Source organism: Cimex lectularius, unplaced genomic scaffold (assembly GCF_000648675.2).
Source record: "Cimex lectularius strain Harlan isolate CLEC.00 unplaced genomic scaffold, Clec_2.1 scaffold85, whole genome shotgun sequence".
NCBI classification, from domain to species: Eukaryota; Metazoa; Arthropoda; class Insecta; order Hemiptera; family Cimicidae; genus Cimex; species Cimex lectularius.
The window spans coordinates 884,017-901,255 of NW_019392718.1; the positions used below are offsets into that span (position 1 = coordinate 884,017).

General features: G+C 33.1%; 1 protein-coding gene across 4 annotated transcripts in view; it reads right to left on the reverse strand.

Moving 5' to 3' along the window:
• The window catches only part of LOC106668989 (diuretic hormone receptor-like), a 288,654-nt gene that overhangs the window by 262,696 nt on the left and 8,719 nt on the right, over nucleotides 1–17,239 (reverse strand). The gene's annotated exons all lie outside the window — the stretch shown is intronic.

The following is a 17,239-nucleotide window of genomic DNA, read 5'->3' on the forward strand; positions in this document are numbered from 1 at the left end:
AATGATGTAGAGTTTAAATGGTAAAATGACGGCTTATTTAAAAATTATCATTATACAACATTAAATAAATTATTAATTGTTATAACTAAAAAGAACTTTAAGGTGCTTTAAAATAAAAGTTTGTTTGTTTTTGCTAGTGTTTTAACGTAATAGTAATTAGAGGCTTGTAAGTCTTCCAAATTTTCTTCAATTTAACATCCTTTGATAAATGGCTTTAACTCGTTATAAAATTCTGGATTACTTCAATATATAAATACGTTCATTTTTATTCTTATTTTAGAGAGAAGTAATCAGCATTCATTATTCTTCAACGAGGAAATTCACGAGTTTCTGAATCGAATATTAATAATTAAACTAGCTCAAAATTCCTCTCTTCCCATATATTTTAAACTGAATTATGCAGTCAATTTAGTTCACTTGCCGGTAAATAAATTCTCAGGGAAGGTAAGCGACCCACCCCTAACGACTATGACGAGGCCGAAGTCGAGCCTCAGAGCCTTTGAAGTCACTAACACACCCTGCGAAAATTATTGCAAGAAAGTTCACCTTAGAGAAATAATATTTTGATAATTAATTATAATTATATACCAGTAATGCAGTAATATTACTGTCACCTGAGAAACTTGAGAAACCTAGCTAAAGAGTTGATAATCGGCCATAACTAAAAGTCCACATAAATCTATGGCTTTAATTATATTCTTTATTGTATTTTTTTATTATTATTCACAAAATTGAAAATAGAACATTTCAAAAAGTGAAAAAAAATTAAATACCCTGATCAGCAAAGTGATATTTTTTTAAGAATTTTATTATACCTAATATAATTTTTTATCAAAAACATTAAACTCAACTATAATTAAAATTAAAAAACAATTTCTAATTGAAATCTTCTTAGAGGTTAGAAACGCCTGCTCTGTATTGCTTCTGCTAAGTTCAAGTGGAATCGAATATTTCACATCTAGTTAAAAGTAGATAGTATAAAACCATCCCAATAAAAAGACATCGTGGAATATTTAATATAAATAGGAGTTTAACTTAATGATTTCTTTCTCATAAACTACTCTCACGTGCAACAGTTATCATTTTTTCAATTTGATCTCTCTCTCTCTCTCTCTCTCTCTCTCTCTCTCTCTCTCTCTCTCTCACACACACACACACACACACACACACACACACACACACACACACACTACCTCTCTATCTATCTATCCATCTGTCTTTCTTTCTATATATCTATCTACCTGCCTAGCTTTTTCTCACTCGCCCTCTTATTCTATTCTTTTTCCTCGTTTACACTGCTGTGGAATTAATTATCTACCACGATATGTAAACGTTAAAGGAAAATAAAGATTTTACTTTTCTCGCGGTTAGATATTTGAAAGTGAGTCGGATATCTTTACACAAAACACACACACATACACCTCTTAACTTTCTTTACTATCCGACGAACCGAGAATAAAGCCATGTCAACGTTTTACGAGCGCCCGCTCGAAGGGATTTCTCGTGCTGTTTTAACGACCAGCGATATTATCCTCACATAAAATCAGAGGATCGTTGCAAGAACCCTAACTACTACACGCATGGAGTACTTTATGAATTTTCCATTCGACATTTTCCAGCTGTGCTTCTGGCCTGAGTCTAATAAATAACAAATTCAGGACCTCCAACTAAACTTAATAAAACTCAAAACAGTATTCAATATATCAAAGTTTGTAATGTTATTTTATTTTCCAAACCAATCAAAGTGAAGTACTTCAAGTAAGTAATCACGATTCAAAGGAACGCATAGACTGTGCATAAAGAACTCAAAATTATTAACAATCAGCACATCAAAATATCTGCACTCTTTTTTAGTTCTGTCCGTGGGAGAGAGGAAGGGTCCGATCTGTTTTCCAATATTCTTTGTGTATGCTGATTACAGCATTTAATGTATATTCATGAACTTTCAACAAAAATAATGCAATATTTTTTCTTTAGCGCTGGATCTAAGAGAATTTGTAAATTTTGATACTCAATATTTGCCTAAAGCTTTCAACGTAAACAAAAATGTATTTAAATATATATGTATATATACAATAAAACAAATCACCATAAACGAAATGTATTGGTTTTTCAGTAATATAAAATTTAAAATAAGTTTTAATTTGTGCAAAACTAAAGTAAATTCTAAATTATTTTGTATATGCAAAACATCGTACCAAAACAAACTCCCTCCCTCCAGAAAAGAGAGAAAGAGGAAGAGAGAGAGAGAGAGAGAGAGAGAGAGAGAGAGAGAGACTTAATTATATCTAGTTAACGTTTTACTTTAAATGTGTATCATATAAGCTCTACTTTTATAATCTAACGTTTAAATGCTTTTTCAAAATAATCACAGTTGTTTTAAAGTATCGGTATAAGGTTTTACTAAATATAAAGGGTTTTGATTCAGAGCGAAGGTGGATTTTTAACCCCCCAATGAGCGGGACCTCGCTCCTTGAGACTATTGACTCTTCAACTACTTCCCTCCATTTTCTGAGGGGTTAAACACGTTTTAAATATTAAAAGAAGAAGGAGAAAAACTGTTAATTGAAACGTTGTTTAAAAAGCAGCAAGTACTGCAGAAATCGCGAAAAAGTTATTAAAAGTGAGTAGTTTTAAAAATAACGGTTTCGGTGGTCAGTACGGTATAATTATAAAAAGCCTGACTAATTCAAAAGTACAATAGCAATTAAGTAACCGAATAAAGAATATTTTGTACAAATATGTACAATCTATTTTTAACAGTTGTTTAACGCACAATTTTTTAATTATTATATATTAATAATATATAATTAATAATAGTAATAATAATTATATATATATATTAATTTTGATTGGTGTTGAATTCAAAATGTACAAGGGATTTTGATTTTTTAATTTATTTCACCGTAGTTTTATTGGCCAACAAGGCTTTTTACTTTGGTAAAAAATATCCAAAGAGAACAGTATAGCCTGAGATACCACCTGAAAAAGATATATATTGCCTGATCAGTCATGTTCTATACTTAGCTAGTGTGTGTTGATTTGAAAATTAAAAATATGTAATCAACCAGGTTGATAAGTCTGTATATTGGTCAATTTCGAGCATTCCGACTCCATTCCTGGAGTGTTATGGTCTGTCTCGTTTTGATTTCCCCCATTTTTTAGGGGTTGATCAGCATTATAAGCAGGGTGAGTCACCCATAGTGAAAATGGTGAATTGTATGTCTAACGACCGTACTTACAGGTTTGTTTGCGGGCAGTGCTCAAGAAAAAATTTCATAAATAATATTTGGGATTTTGTGATAAAGCCGAGAAATTTCCCAAAACGTAGGAACTTTTTCCGGCCATTTTGGTCTGTCAGACGCATTTGAGCTTCTGCCATTCTTCAGACGTAGATCAGGGTAATAAGCAGGGTGAATTTTTTTAAAAACTTAACGGAGAAATTGGTTTGTAAAATTTATTAAAACTTTTTTTTTTTGTTTAGTTGTTGTTTGGCCGGTATGAAACGTTACGGCTTCTTTTATTCTTCAGTCGTGGATCAAGTGGATCAGGGTTTTAAGCTGGGTGAAGAACCTACGTACCCATGATTGAACATGTTGAAATGTCAGGAGCGCCTGACTGACCAAACTACCGGTTCATCAGATGGCTGGGTTCAAGAAAAACTCACAAAAGATATACGAAATTTTATGATAATGTCGAGAAGTCTGCCATATGGTAAGAACTTGTAAAAAGATTTGAATAAAGTTTAAATCGAAATTTATTTTTTGTTACTTTGGTAGTCTTATGGTCTACTGGCCCTAACTGTATCGCTTGTAGACTCTAACGAACGAGAAAAATCTTTAGTAACAACCTTTTCATGCAATAAAAGCTGCAGTTATCAATAATAACTAAATCTTCCCCTTCGCTTAAATCCATGATGCACGATTTTTTATAGAAGTTTTCTCCCCAGAAGTAGAATGTACCAAGCATTGCAAAGCTTATTAAATGACATAGTTTTTATAAAAATCCCCAATCAATAGGAAGTTTTGCCACAGCGTAGCAAATTTTTGAAATCTCTTCAAAGATCTTTCAATGTTCAAATCTGATAGGTTGGTGTCAGCGAAAGACTATCAGTAGGATTGAAAGGGTTCTTTAGACTTTTTAACGTAGATTTTGAAAACTGCCTCAATTTTAATGACAAGTTTGTTTGGGTTGTTTTTATTTCTTTTTTGTTTGTATTTTTAGAAAAAAGTTAAAAAATTGTGTATTAGAAAACGCATTTTTTTGCTCCTTTCTTCTCCATTTTCTACTATCACCCAATCCTTTTTTAAGGATTATTATAGTTAAAATTTAACCTTTCAACCCTACATACTTTACTTTTGGAGCCAGGCGATTTTATAAGATTAATCACTGCGAGCTAGGGATTGTACTTTGTGAAAGATTTTCATACATTTTGTATATTTGATGTTAGTCAGAATGTTCGTTTGAACTAGTCCTCAACGTTATTTATTATAAATGACGGTGCGATAAATTTTTAATTTTAAAATATTTCATACTTTGTTGAAAACCGGTTTAATTTAATTCCCATTCGTGGAGTGAAATGGTTGTCAAAGTTTTCCAAAGGTTTAAATAGAAAGCGCGTTTTCCAACATTGAAAGTCTACAAGGTGTTTCAACCCGGAAATGGAAAGGTATTAAATACAAGACAAAGTGCAACAGTAATTAATTTTTAAAGGTGGTAAATTTCGCACTTATGGATTTATTGCGTTAAGTTCCGACGTTTAAATTTACAACGTTCGTCCACTGGAGATGTTCGATCGAGATGTATCGGACAAGTCTGTAAATTAGCCGAGTTGACGTTGACAACTGTCCGTCCGAACAATCTGCCCATCATAACATTGTTAACAACTTTTCGAAGTTTACTGGAAAGCGAACGAGTCACTCGGGATTTCAGCGATTCCACGGATGAAACTGAGCCCAGTGGGTGCAATTCACCACATAGGATACCAGGCTGTAAAATTGCCCTCAGTATTTTTATACGAGTTCATACTAAATTCTGTTTATAAACAAAAATCATGGATAAATTAAGTAAATCACCGCTTTTAAATAATCTCAATTTACATTATTGATCGGCCGTTCTAATTCCTTTAATCTGTCAAATGTAACTAAGGCTCAATAATCCCATAACATGAGGATCTGAAAGATCGGTTGATAGTTAATTAGAGCAAGGGATAGCCGATTCATTTTGTAAAGATGAACGGTAATCGCGTGGGATCGTAATCCCTCTCGATGCGTCTTTCAACCTCTGAGTTCTTTGGGCTGTTTCTAGCTTTCAGTGAAGCTTGTTAGCAAATTAGGCCTTTTAATATAATTCAGTATAATGCCTTTAACGTGCACGGTTTCTCTCGTTTTTGTACGGAGACGATTTGTTCCGCTTCATAAAGAATGACCCCGCCCTACAAGGAAATTATAACATTGTACATAACATTATTTAAAATGTGTGGTGATTAGTGACCGTTAATCGATAAATATTCGGAAATCGTGAGATGCGGTCTGGTGTGATGAAGGTTTCAGACAAACATTTTCTTTATCATGCCAACGTTTCGATCTTTATTGAGATCATCTTCAGGGCTGAAAGTGTTTGTCTTCTGTGTAATTGTGCCATTCTTGCGTGTCGTGTTGAGAGTGCACTCTCATNTGGATTTTTAACTTTTTATATGTCATTTAAATTGCCTATTATTTTCCTATCCTACGTAAAGGAACAAAACGGTTAATATATATAATAACATTGAAAGTGTTACCAAACTATAGACGTAGAAAATTCAAAAATTTCACTCAACCAACTATCATTCACGTATTCTTGCAATATGCAACAACAGTTCAAAGTTTGTGTACCAACAGGAATAAAGAAAGGTTCAGACCAAACGGCGCTCGAATCGTTGGACCTTAGCACAGGTGCCCATTGCCGAAATGGAGTATCTCGCCTCTCCCTGCTTACATCCCTTACATCGCTTCAACCGACTGTAGTTTTTCTAGTGCTGACTGTATTTATTTCATTTAAACCGCTGACTTACCTTGAAGATCCTAATACTATCAGCACCTACGCGGACGAAACCACAATTTTGTTCTATAACTTGAATCCGATCCAAGCTACCTAAGTTACATCTTAAGCTTGTTGAAGACGGATGCAAAAAATGGAGGGCAAGATTGAATGAAGAAAAATGTACTCGATGTAAACAGTCTTGCCCTCCGACTGTACATCAACAACACAGAGATACCGATTTCCATTCAAATCAAATAAGGACGTATACTGACATGATATTCTCATACAAGACTCAAGAGACGACCATTTAGACTTAGACAACCTTCTAAGACAGGAATCCGTCATCACTAAACTAACCTTACACAAGACTTTACTACGACCACTTTGAACATACAGAGTAAAAATGAGGGTTCTGTCACCCTTTATAACATGCAGCACATCCCATTCTTCCAATCAATCGACCTCACACAAATCGTCAAAGTTCCTTCTACGTCACTAACCTCAATATCCGCAACTACCTAAGCGTTCTTTCTGATCGCGCCATCCTAATCCTACTGCTCGAGTCCTCTCTACAATTCCCATCCCGAAAACCTGCCACGTCGCCTTAATCGACCTCCTTGCTTCTTAAACCCACATACTGAGGGTGGCTGGTTTCTCATGACATATGTCCTCCGGGTGCAGCGCTGACATTAGTGTTAGTGCTGTGACGGTGTGAAAATACGTATAGTGATCGCATTTTTTATATGTTCTAATATGTATAGGGAAAAAATAAAACTCATGACCTACTCATAAATTTAAAACATGTACGTTATATCTACTAAAATACGAAATTTTGATATGTTACTTTAAATATCTTGAGCCTGAAGAATTATATCTCGATTTAGTTGATAATTTGTTTTAAAAAATAGTGACTAGTTTCATGAAAAAAAAATCCTGTAAGTCTTTTATATATGTACTTTTTTTTATAAAACTGTTTTTTCATTCTCTAATATTTTGGAGTTGTTATTTTTTGCCTAGCTACAGTTTAATAACACTAACTATATTAGTGATATCACTAGGTGGTAAAATGGCAAACTGGTTTCGTGGTTACTGCTGTCTTAAATTAATATTCTAGTAACGATAACGTAATGCTAATTACTAATAGTAAATACGATGTGACTATTTTAAAAAAATACACTGAGAGATTGCTTCATCTAGTTAATTTTATATTTATTTCTTGTGCATGCTTTTTTGGTTCAGTTGACACCTTTTTCCCAAAGGTTTGTCTTCTAAAAACACTTTTTTGTTAAAACAAAATTTCATTTACTAACCTCTCGTATTCTGACTTTCTGAACGCTCTCAGAAAAGAGGATTCTTCTTTAAACTTTATAAACCAAACCTGACAGGCTTGGCTACTTTGATAGAGGCAGTATTTTAAATTTTAAGCCCCTTTATAAAAGCACAGGGAAAAATACACGAATTTTAAACTATCCAATAAGGAAATATCCATGTTATTTTATAGGCTTTATAATAATTCATAAGTTTGGCACAACTTTGTTCCTAAGTAACCTATCTTTTCATTTCCACACAGTGACTTCACGCCGTCTGAGTTTTCTAATTATTATCGACCAGAGGGGGAAATAGAAAATGATAGATTTCTCCTACAATATATTATTATGTATAAATTAGCATTTTTGGTTTATTTATGTGAAATGTTTTTATTCCTCCATTTTCCAAAGCAAATTTCTTTGTTTTTTGTGTCTGAGAACTTTAAATTTAATACAGTCATCCAAAAGGAATTGAGTTAATATTCATTCGACTTCTGTCTGAGGAACATTATAAGAAAAGATTATACGTATTTTTGATATTTGTCCCAGCTCTCCGTTACAAAGCCGCAACAATGCTTTTCGCACTAGAATATAAAAAAATTACTTGCCCAGGGTTGAGAGGCTCAGAAAAGATTGAGTTAATCAACTTTGAAACACTTTTGTCTTCAATGAAAACATTCTATTATATTCTATGTTACGAACAATTTTTGCGAGTTTTCTCGGGGACGTTACACAGGAAAAATTAAATTAGCATTCAAATGCTGTTTCATATTCTGAAACTATATTCATTGTAATCATTTCCATCTTGGTATCTTACTTTTGCTTTTCAAAATACGCTTTATTAAAACTTCTCGAACATTTCCTGAATAATCAAAAAGATCTGCTACGATAGTCAGATGTTAAGCCCTGTTGAAAGAATGATAATGAAACACATAATTACAGATCCGTTGACAGTATTGATCATTAGACAATGATGATTAATACGTATGTACAATTTTTTTGTTTTTTAATTAACGCATTATAAAGGGATAATTTGTTTTAAAAATAAAAATATATTGAAAAAGCAGTCAACACTTGGTTGATCACGTGCTCAACACGGTGACGTTTTCACCTTAGTCTTATTCTTATTTTTATGAATGGCTATGGCGCAAAAAATGGTAAAATGTCACACAAATACGAATCATATTTAGAGAATGACCTACACCTTATGAAATTTGGCCTAAAACCAGCACAATAAAGTTTTAAAAATGATATTTGAATAAAAGAGAGAAGGAGACACGAAAACTCCCTAGGAATCTCAGGCATTATAGACTACGGCAAATATGGTAAAGTCGGTTGTTTTTGCATAAAAGGAATTTTATCGTTTGACGTTTTCTCTCAAAAAATCAAACCGTAGAATTATTTTAATAACTTTTATCAGCTTAAATATCAATTTTTTTTATATTTTACAGTATAAGTGTTTACTGTTTAAAAATCAGGTGAACAATCCGACATTAAGATATCATGTATATCCTACCAAACAGAAAAAAATCATACATTAGTAACCATTTATAGTCTAATAAACAGTATGAAATTTCACAAAATAGTTTTTACATCCTACTGAACTCTACAATATCTCGGAAATCATATAGTAGTTACTATGTATATCCTACTGATCAATAAAAATCATATTTAGTAACTGCTTATAGTCAGAACAGTACAAAAGTCTACCTATTTACCGTTTAAAAATCTACTGAACAATTGGAAAGAACATAGTAGTTACCACTTGTTTTACTGAACTATAAGAAATAGCAAAGTACTTTCCATTTAAATTCTACTGAAGAATCCGGTCAAGGCTGAAATATTTCAAGTTTTTTTATTTATGTATTTATGTTTTAATGGGGTTGGACGCAATGCAGGTAATATTCATTAACCTTCTGTCTATTCGGAAAACAGATGGAAAATATGACATTTTGTAATGATGAAAAAATTCTCAATTGTTTAAAAAAGTGATTATAAAATATGTAGATTACTATTATGTAATTATACTTTTTTAATGTACTACTGATCACTGCAAAACTTCAAATTTGTAAAAAGAAATTAATTAATTAAAGGAGAATTATTAATTAAAGAAAGGATATATGTATACAGTAGTACATTACTGCATACAATTTGTAAAATTTTATATACAATTATATTTAATTCCAATAAAACAAAAATAATAAAAGATCCTATCAAAATACAAATATCTTTTAAAAAGATAATGGGATTTAGCCAGAAAATAAACAAATAGAAGTAATAATTGAAAATTCAACATTAATACATATGTTCTCTAAAATTTTATGTCTCTCGTTCCCTCATGAATTCCAAATTGCAGCTGCCCGAACACATGGCCTGCCCCCTGATTACAGATTACAGATTTCCCGTTCTTTTAGAATTTCTTGTTTCTTTCTGCATTTTGCCGGAACATTTCTTCTAGTCGCGGACACTACGAACTCTTTTACAAGTCCATCTTCCTTTCCCAATATCCAGGATTACTTCCTAATATTCTTATTAATAATTTGTAACGATTTATCAACTTATCGTTATAAATTTAAAATTTAGTTCAAATCTATTGTAAAAAACGACGGTTTTTAACATTTCAGTCAGATTTATGGTACAAATATAAGTTTCCTGTATAATGAAACCCTTCAGAATTTTATTCTGCATTTTTCAATCAGTAATGTTCTTTTCGGAGAGAAGAATGCATAGTTTAATAATTTAATTTGTAAATCTATTTTTTTCTTTTTTTCGTCTGTTCTTTCATTTCACGAGAGGCATCAATCAAACTTCCGAAATGCAGGATCCACATTCTGGTTTCGAACTCCGAACGATGTAAATCAAAGATGGATGAACAATAGGGTCTACATGAATATAACTAGACGTTATACAAATTTTTAACCACTACAAAACAAAGAAAACCGATGGCTGAAGGAGAAACACTGCAGAGATGCCGCTGAAAATTTACTTGGGACAGAGCCAAAACACGAATGCACGCTTTCATTGTCTTTAATGTTTATTTTCTAGTTTACTGTAATGTAGAAGAACCGTATCAAATTATTACTACAATTTGTGTTAAGAAGCAATGTTTAATTTTTTTAAATCTTTATAAAAACGTTTTCCTTGTAAACAATATTTTTGATCAATCTCTCCGTTTGTTATTCCAATCTTTCTAAACTGATTTTCAGACATTGACGGCAGGATAATGCTATTAGCAAGCCCGGTCAAAAAAGCCAAGAGATTTTTCACAGCATCAAGTCGACAACAGTATAATCATGTATTGATTTCTTCGCCCTTTCATAACATCAAAACAATTAACATTAACAAAAATTTACGATATTTTCTATCAAAACTTGTAATAGCGTTGATTATGTCGGAATGGAAATAGCAGGATTTTATTTATATTAGATCTCACCTTGATCCTGCTTTCCTCAAGGTTAGTTGAAGTCAGAACCAAAATAAAGCCCTGCTAGCTGATGTATTTTTACATCAAAGAAAATATAACATAATAAATTAACATAGAACCTCCCAAAAGTGATTAAGGACACTATCGCTAACTTATCACGCAACATAATTATTCTGCCAACGAAGATTCAGTAATTCACTTTCCTTCTCGCACCGAAGGATTGTTTATGCTTCGCCCCACATACAAATGCTAAATATCAAAGAAATGCAGCACCCTATGGAAAAGCTCGAAATACCCCTATATAAAAGAGCTTACAGAAAAGCGTCCAAGAAATTAAAAGCATCTCTAAAATATCTAACAATAAGATCAGAAACAACAAAAAGATCTCTGTTACTCCGGAACTCGCAAGAGAGGTTACTTTGGCAAAAAGCAAAATCACTATCAATTCCTCACACCTCAAGTAAATATTAGGTTCCACTATATACCGGCTGAAAACTTCCATTTTTTGTGAACAATTGGACGAACAGTTCTGGCCAAATCCTTCCCGTTTACTAGAATTTCACCAACATATTGAAGGAGTCATAAAAGAGATTCTTCTTTTAACCCATTCAAAGTACTTTCTTACTCTCGGGCAAGTATAAAATGCGATTCAGAGATCACCAGGCACCGATAGAATAACTAAACCGTTACTAAATCATAGGCCCAAAAGATCCTTTTTTCAACTCACGCAAATCTACAACGCCGTTATACGAACCACACTAAGTAGAAATAACGATGATACCGAAACCGCAGAAACAACCACACAACCCTGGAAATTATCGGCCGATTAGCTTTATTCCAATGTTTTCCAAAATATTTGAAAGCTTTGTTCCCTAAATTGATTCTGTATTTAAGCAGTGTGATTCCAGATTTCAATTTGGATTTCGTCCCTTACACTCATGACAACAACAACTTCACAGAGTAGTGGAAGACATCCTCGACTCCTACGAGAACCAAGAAGTTTGTCTTTTCCTGGAGACCGAAAAGGCGTTCGATCGTGTGTGGACCCTGGGCTCCTATACAAATTAAAACCAAAGATTGTAGAGTATGCAATTAGGAGGAAGAAACTATTACTCATATTATCTTTGATTATGAAGCAACAGATCAATGAAGCCATAACCTAGCACAAACAGAACTAAGGAGTAGGAAAAGTACAAAAAGTTATAAGTCTGCGGGGCTTAGGGCTATCACCATCCTATCCTGTCCGAACTCATGGGGTACACAAAATGTACGTATTAGAAAACCTAAATATATACAGACGCAACACATTCAACCCGACAGAACATATAGACCACATAGATAACAATTCACACACATTGATCAATCAATTGCAAATAGTACACAGTACACTGATGGACATATGTCTTACTAGAACGAATGACATGAATGAGGTGTAGTTTGTGAAAGGCTAACTAAAATAATGCCGAGTTCAATCCCTGAAGATGACGAAATACCCAAATGCATTTAATTGTCCTAAAGCAACAAGGTTAGGCAGACCAGGACGATAGGAAACAATCAAACTGCAGGTTCCTCAGCAAACTTCAACAAAACTTAATAATACAATATAATCTCGACAATCTTGCGGAAATAAAACCCAGGGTTCATTTTCCATGGATAAGTGAAAAATAACCGTTTAAAAGCGAAAACTGTAAGATCAATAAATCAAGCCACAAACAGCTCTTAAACAAAAGATTATCTTTGTCTACAACACTATCTGATACTGGGAAAGCTGAATTTTTTATTTGGCCTTTGTTCAGTCGGAAGTGGTGAATTTTTAAAGCAACCAGGAGCAGGGACGCCCAACAATACAGAGAAGAAAAACATTATTACTACATTACTACATTGCGTAACATTTGATGAAGTTACTATTATTGACAAATTTTCAAATTGGATTAAACATATTTTAAAAGAAACATTTTTAGATTGTGTTTGTAAAATCTAATCATGTTACTGGTTTGCCGACTGGGAAATAATCGCAATTAAAAGCATATGAATTTGTGTGTGTATGTTTGAATATGAGAGAAAAAGAGAGAAACAGATTGACAGACAGAGAGAAGGTGAGAGAGACTGAACGAGAGATACTGAAAGAAAAGGAAACGAGAAAAAAGAAAGGTTTATATCATTTTGACCTTTCTTAGAGGTCATTCCCCATTCCAATTGCTTAATTATACAATCCAGTACAACAATAAGTGTATTTACACTTGACCTGAATTATACAGGTCTGTTTGCCGCCGAATTATTAAGATTTAATCAACCACTATTAAACAAACTTTAGCCTTAGTGTTATTAATTAACAACTAGAACCATTGTTAAATTTGATTGGAGTTAAATATTAAAAAATTAAAAACATTAAGCAATCATAGATCAATGCTGTGTTTTTCTCCCCCTAATTAAAACTTTAACTTTATTATACATTTTAAAACTTAAAATTAAGTATGAATATAGGCAAGGAGCATTACTGAAGAAACTCTCCTGTTCTATGATAGATAACGTCGAACAATTCCAGGCTTGCCGGATCCCTATCAGAACTGTAAATTTCCAGGGAAATGGTCCGGCACGTACCGGGCCAATACAATAGCCGGACCATTTCGATCCTAATCTGATTCCCTTCTGGCTTATTTCTCATTATGTGAATTGCCCAAAAATTAAGTTATACCTGGCCCCACGTCGCGTTAGGAGGATTTCGCATCATTACGACAAATGCTAATCCAAAACACACATTTGTCCGCGGATGACGATGATGGTTACAATGATGATTCATGGAAGCGGGGATTGTGCTCCCCAGGCGTGCAGCCTTCTGGCTTATAGTACCTTCCTAGTTGCCTAGTTCAGTGCAGAGTTCCCCAGTTTTAGAGTCATATCATTGTATACCTGAGCTATCGTGACCTGAGCTTGAGGTGATAGAGCAGCGGCGTATCAAGCCGAAGGTCGTGGGTTCGAATCCCTCTCGTGCCATTAACTTTTTTCATCTCAACTAAAAACCTTAATTAATTGTAAAGTATTAATTGGTCAAGCGGACCACGAAAATAGTGAACTTAATAGGATGTTGTCAAGAATGCTTCCGGGACCATATTATCAGACCACATTTATAAGAATGGGTGTCTGATTTTATTAATTATGGTTGTGTGCCCGAATTGTTTAGTTCCCATCCAGTTTGATTGTTTTTGGAGCTTAAATGAGCTTTTCCTAATTTCTCCTTGTATGGTTCCAGTGAAGGTAAGTTTACCAGGGTTTCCAGTGCACTTGTAGGGGTTATTCTCATTGCCCCTGAAATCTTTGTATGCTGCCTAGCGTTGTGTGGCTACTTTTTGTTGAACTTTGGTCTACCATATTAGTGATCCATAGGTTATTGTGGGTTTTATTACTGCCCGAGTATAATCAACGGTTTGAAAAATGAAAAGCCCGTTCTAACGTATTTGCGTGTGGGAAAATTAATTTGAACAGCAACTGCCTTTATATGGTATGTTGAAAAGTTTAAAAAATGATTGAATTCAATCCATCAACAGTATCAAAACGAAAAAGTTTGTTCAAAAAGCACACAACATAAACCGAATTCAGAAACAAGTGTGAATCATCAACAAGTTAAGGAAGTGGAAAGGACGTGTAGGAAGTTTCGCACGTGTTCACCTTGACGCGAAGCGAATAACTAGTAAACATTCGGGTTCCTCTTTCAAAGCCCAATTGATTAGATTCAAATTGGATTTATTGACGTAATTCAAACACATCGAAAAGGTTGATCAGTCTATAGGGCTAAAACAGGCCAAAATTCCCAGTTTTTATATTATTTTATAAGGGTTATCAACTGTGCGATTGTTAGCTTATACGAAATTTTGGCCTAGTGTTGAATAAAAAGAAAGTTTTAGTAAAAGTCTGGCCAACCATTTCTCTAAGTACAAAGTAAAAATATTCTGAAATTAATGAAATCGAGGTTAAACCACCCATCAGAGTCCTGACCTCGGTTCAGATTTCCCTCGCCCTATCAATGGTCCCGCTCTTTACAAAAATCGTTACATTACAGAAACTTCTCTAAAAAAATACACAAATATTCAGGAATGGATGGAAATTTATGTTGTACCACACCCACATTATAGTCCCGATCCTGACCTTGCTCCTATGTTCCAGAAGGACTGTCAATCCTGAGATTGTACGTGGCTTTGGAAATAGAAACAAAGTTTTGTTTTAACGTTCGGCTAAACATTTCTCGAAATAAATAGAAAAACTATTCTGAAGTTGATGGAATCAACACACACAGTATAGGCCTTTTCCTTCAGTCTGTGAGTGTCTCAATATTTTCTAAAACTTTATAAGAGTTATAAATCTTTGCGTGTTTTGCAGGTCTGTCAAATCCGATCTTGTACGAAATCTTCCTCTAGGAAAGAAAGAAAAGAAAAATGTTGTTTATCTCATCATCTAAATAGAGGTTCAAACACATTCTCACTATAGTCCTGACCTTGCTGCTTCATACTACCAAGTCACTCTAGCAATAGTCATGTATAAAAAGATAAACTGTCGTACGACAAGAAAAAGCACGACAAATCAACCAAAATATCTTAATCCTTCTTCTATAAGGAGCACCTATTAATAAAAAGTGGATATGCAGACAATTTTTTTCATACCTTTTCTTGTTGTATTTTAAAAGGAAATAAAATAAATGGTGGATAAAGTTTTAAAGAATTACCATTTGAATTTTACATTACATTTCCTTGGAACTGGACATAACTTTTCATTATCAAAACGGATTTTAAAATTTCTTTCTCCGACATTCTCATCTCAGAAACACTTTTGAAATATGCAGTAAAATTATACTCTTTGGTTTAAAAAGAAAAGTTAACTTTTTGAGACCTTGCATATTCCTTGATAAAAGTGAACTTACAAAGCTCACAATGCATTTAAGAAAAAAATCATTAAAAACAAGAGAAGCATGAACGTAGAATGCTGGAAAATGTAATAAAACGTCAGAAAAGCTCAAGGTCAAAATGAGACAAATTTCAATAATGGAAAAATGAATACCCAAATTTGCACTTTTTAAATATCATTAACGCTCTACTTAAAAAACTAAAATATTTTGAAAAATAACACTGTAACTAAACAATGTACTAAAATCTCACATGTCAATAAACATTATAAAAACGTTTTTTCTCATTTGTGATATTATATACTTAGTGTAACCTGTCATTATGACAGCTAATTTACTGCATTAAATAAGTTGAGAACAGCTAATGGGCTTCACCTTCATAGCACGTTACAAGTTAATGTATATTACTACTTCTACGTAACTGTACATGACAGAGATGTAAATGAAGTTATTGATTTTTTTACACACAATTGCAATTTGAAATGTCACAATTATATTTATTTCAGAAAACTTTTTATTTGGTGAGGAAAAATCATTTATTTTTAACCAAACCCTAAAAATACATTATCACGACACATTTTTCATCATGATAATGATTAATTATAGTTTTAATTCCTAAGAGAATATGAAAGAAGTGATAAAACGATTTTAATATTACGATGCAACTGGTTTTCAGTAAAAGTTCCGTCAGGTAAAAATAATTGTCTATATTATTTTCACATCGACCCAACAAATTAAAGTCTTATTACATAAATCGCACGTGTCACATTTTCGCCTGATTAGAGATAAATATTAAGTAAATTATATATAGTACAATTTTATGTTTAATACCAACAAAGATGTGATTTTATGTTATTTAAAAGTAAACTTATAGTTTTTTTTTATAATTGTTTAACAAAAATGTAATTCACTAAAAAAATAATGATAAAATTCCAGACCTGACAAAAAAATTGTTTCTGTGAGTTTTGTTTGGCAACATTTTTTAATTCAAAGCGAGCGTACCTGCCTTTTTTTGACCAATAGTGGAAAGAAAATTTCATGTGTAAATAATATTTGACGTTAAAAGTGTTTTAAGAATTTTATGGTCATTATAGGACCATTATAGCACGTACTTCCTCCTATACCGAGTATAGAAAGAGGTAGAAATAAACACTAGTGTTCCTCGGGAAATATTTTCTTTATGCCAGTGACCTGTCACAAATAGAAAACATAACAAAAGCAATATTTGCAAACATTTAAGTTCTGTCAGTAGAAAGTAGCATCGAAGCATGGACAAAATACCCTGAAAATTATAAATAATGGACAAAAGAGTGGAATAAAAATAAATGAGCGTTAACTTGGTCACACTAACGTTTCACACAGAAAAAATCACGGTACAATCAATATAAACAGACAAATGTGTATTTCTTAATGACCTGTTGTTTCATAATTTGTTGAAGTCGTGAGGAGCTGTCAAGAATGAGGTAGCTTAGAAAAACATGCTTTTCATTTTTTTGCCGACGTCTCGATCTTTATTCGGGTCATCGTCAGAGCATAAAGTGTGTTGCTATGCTTGTGGTGTCATATTGGTCATGTGTGAAAGTGTTGGGTGTC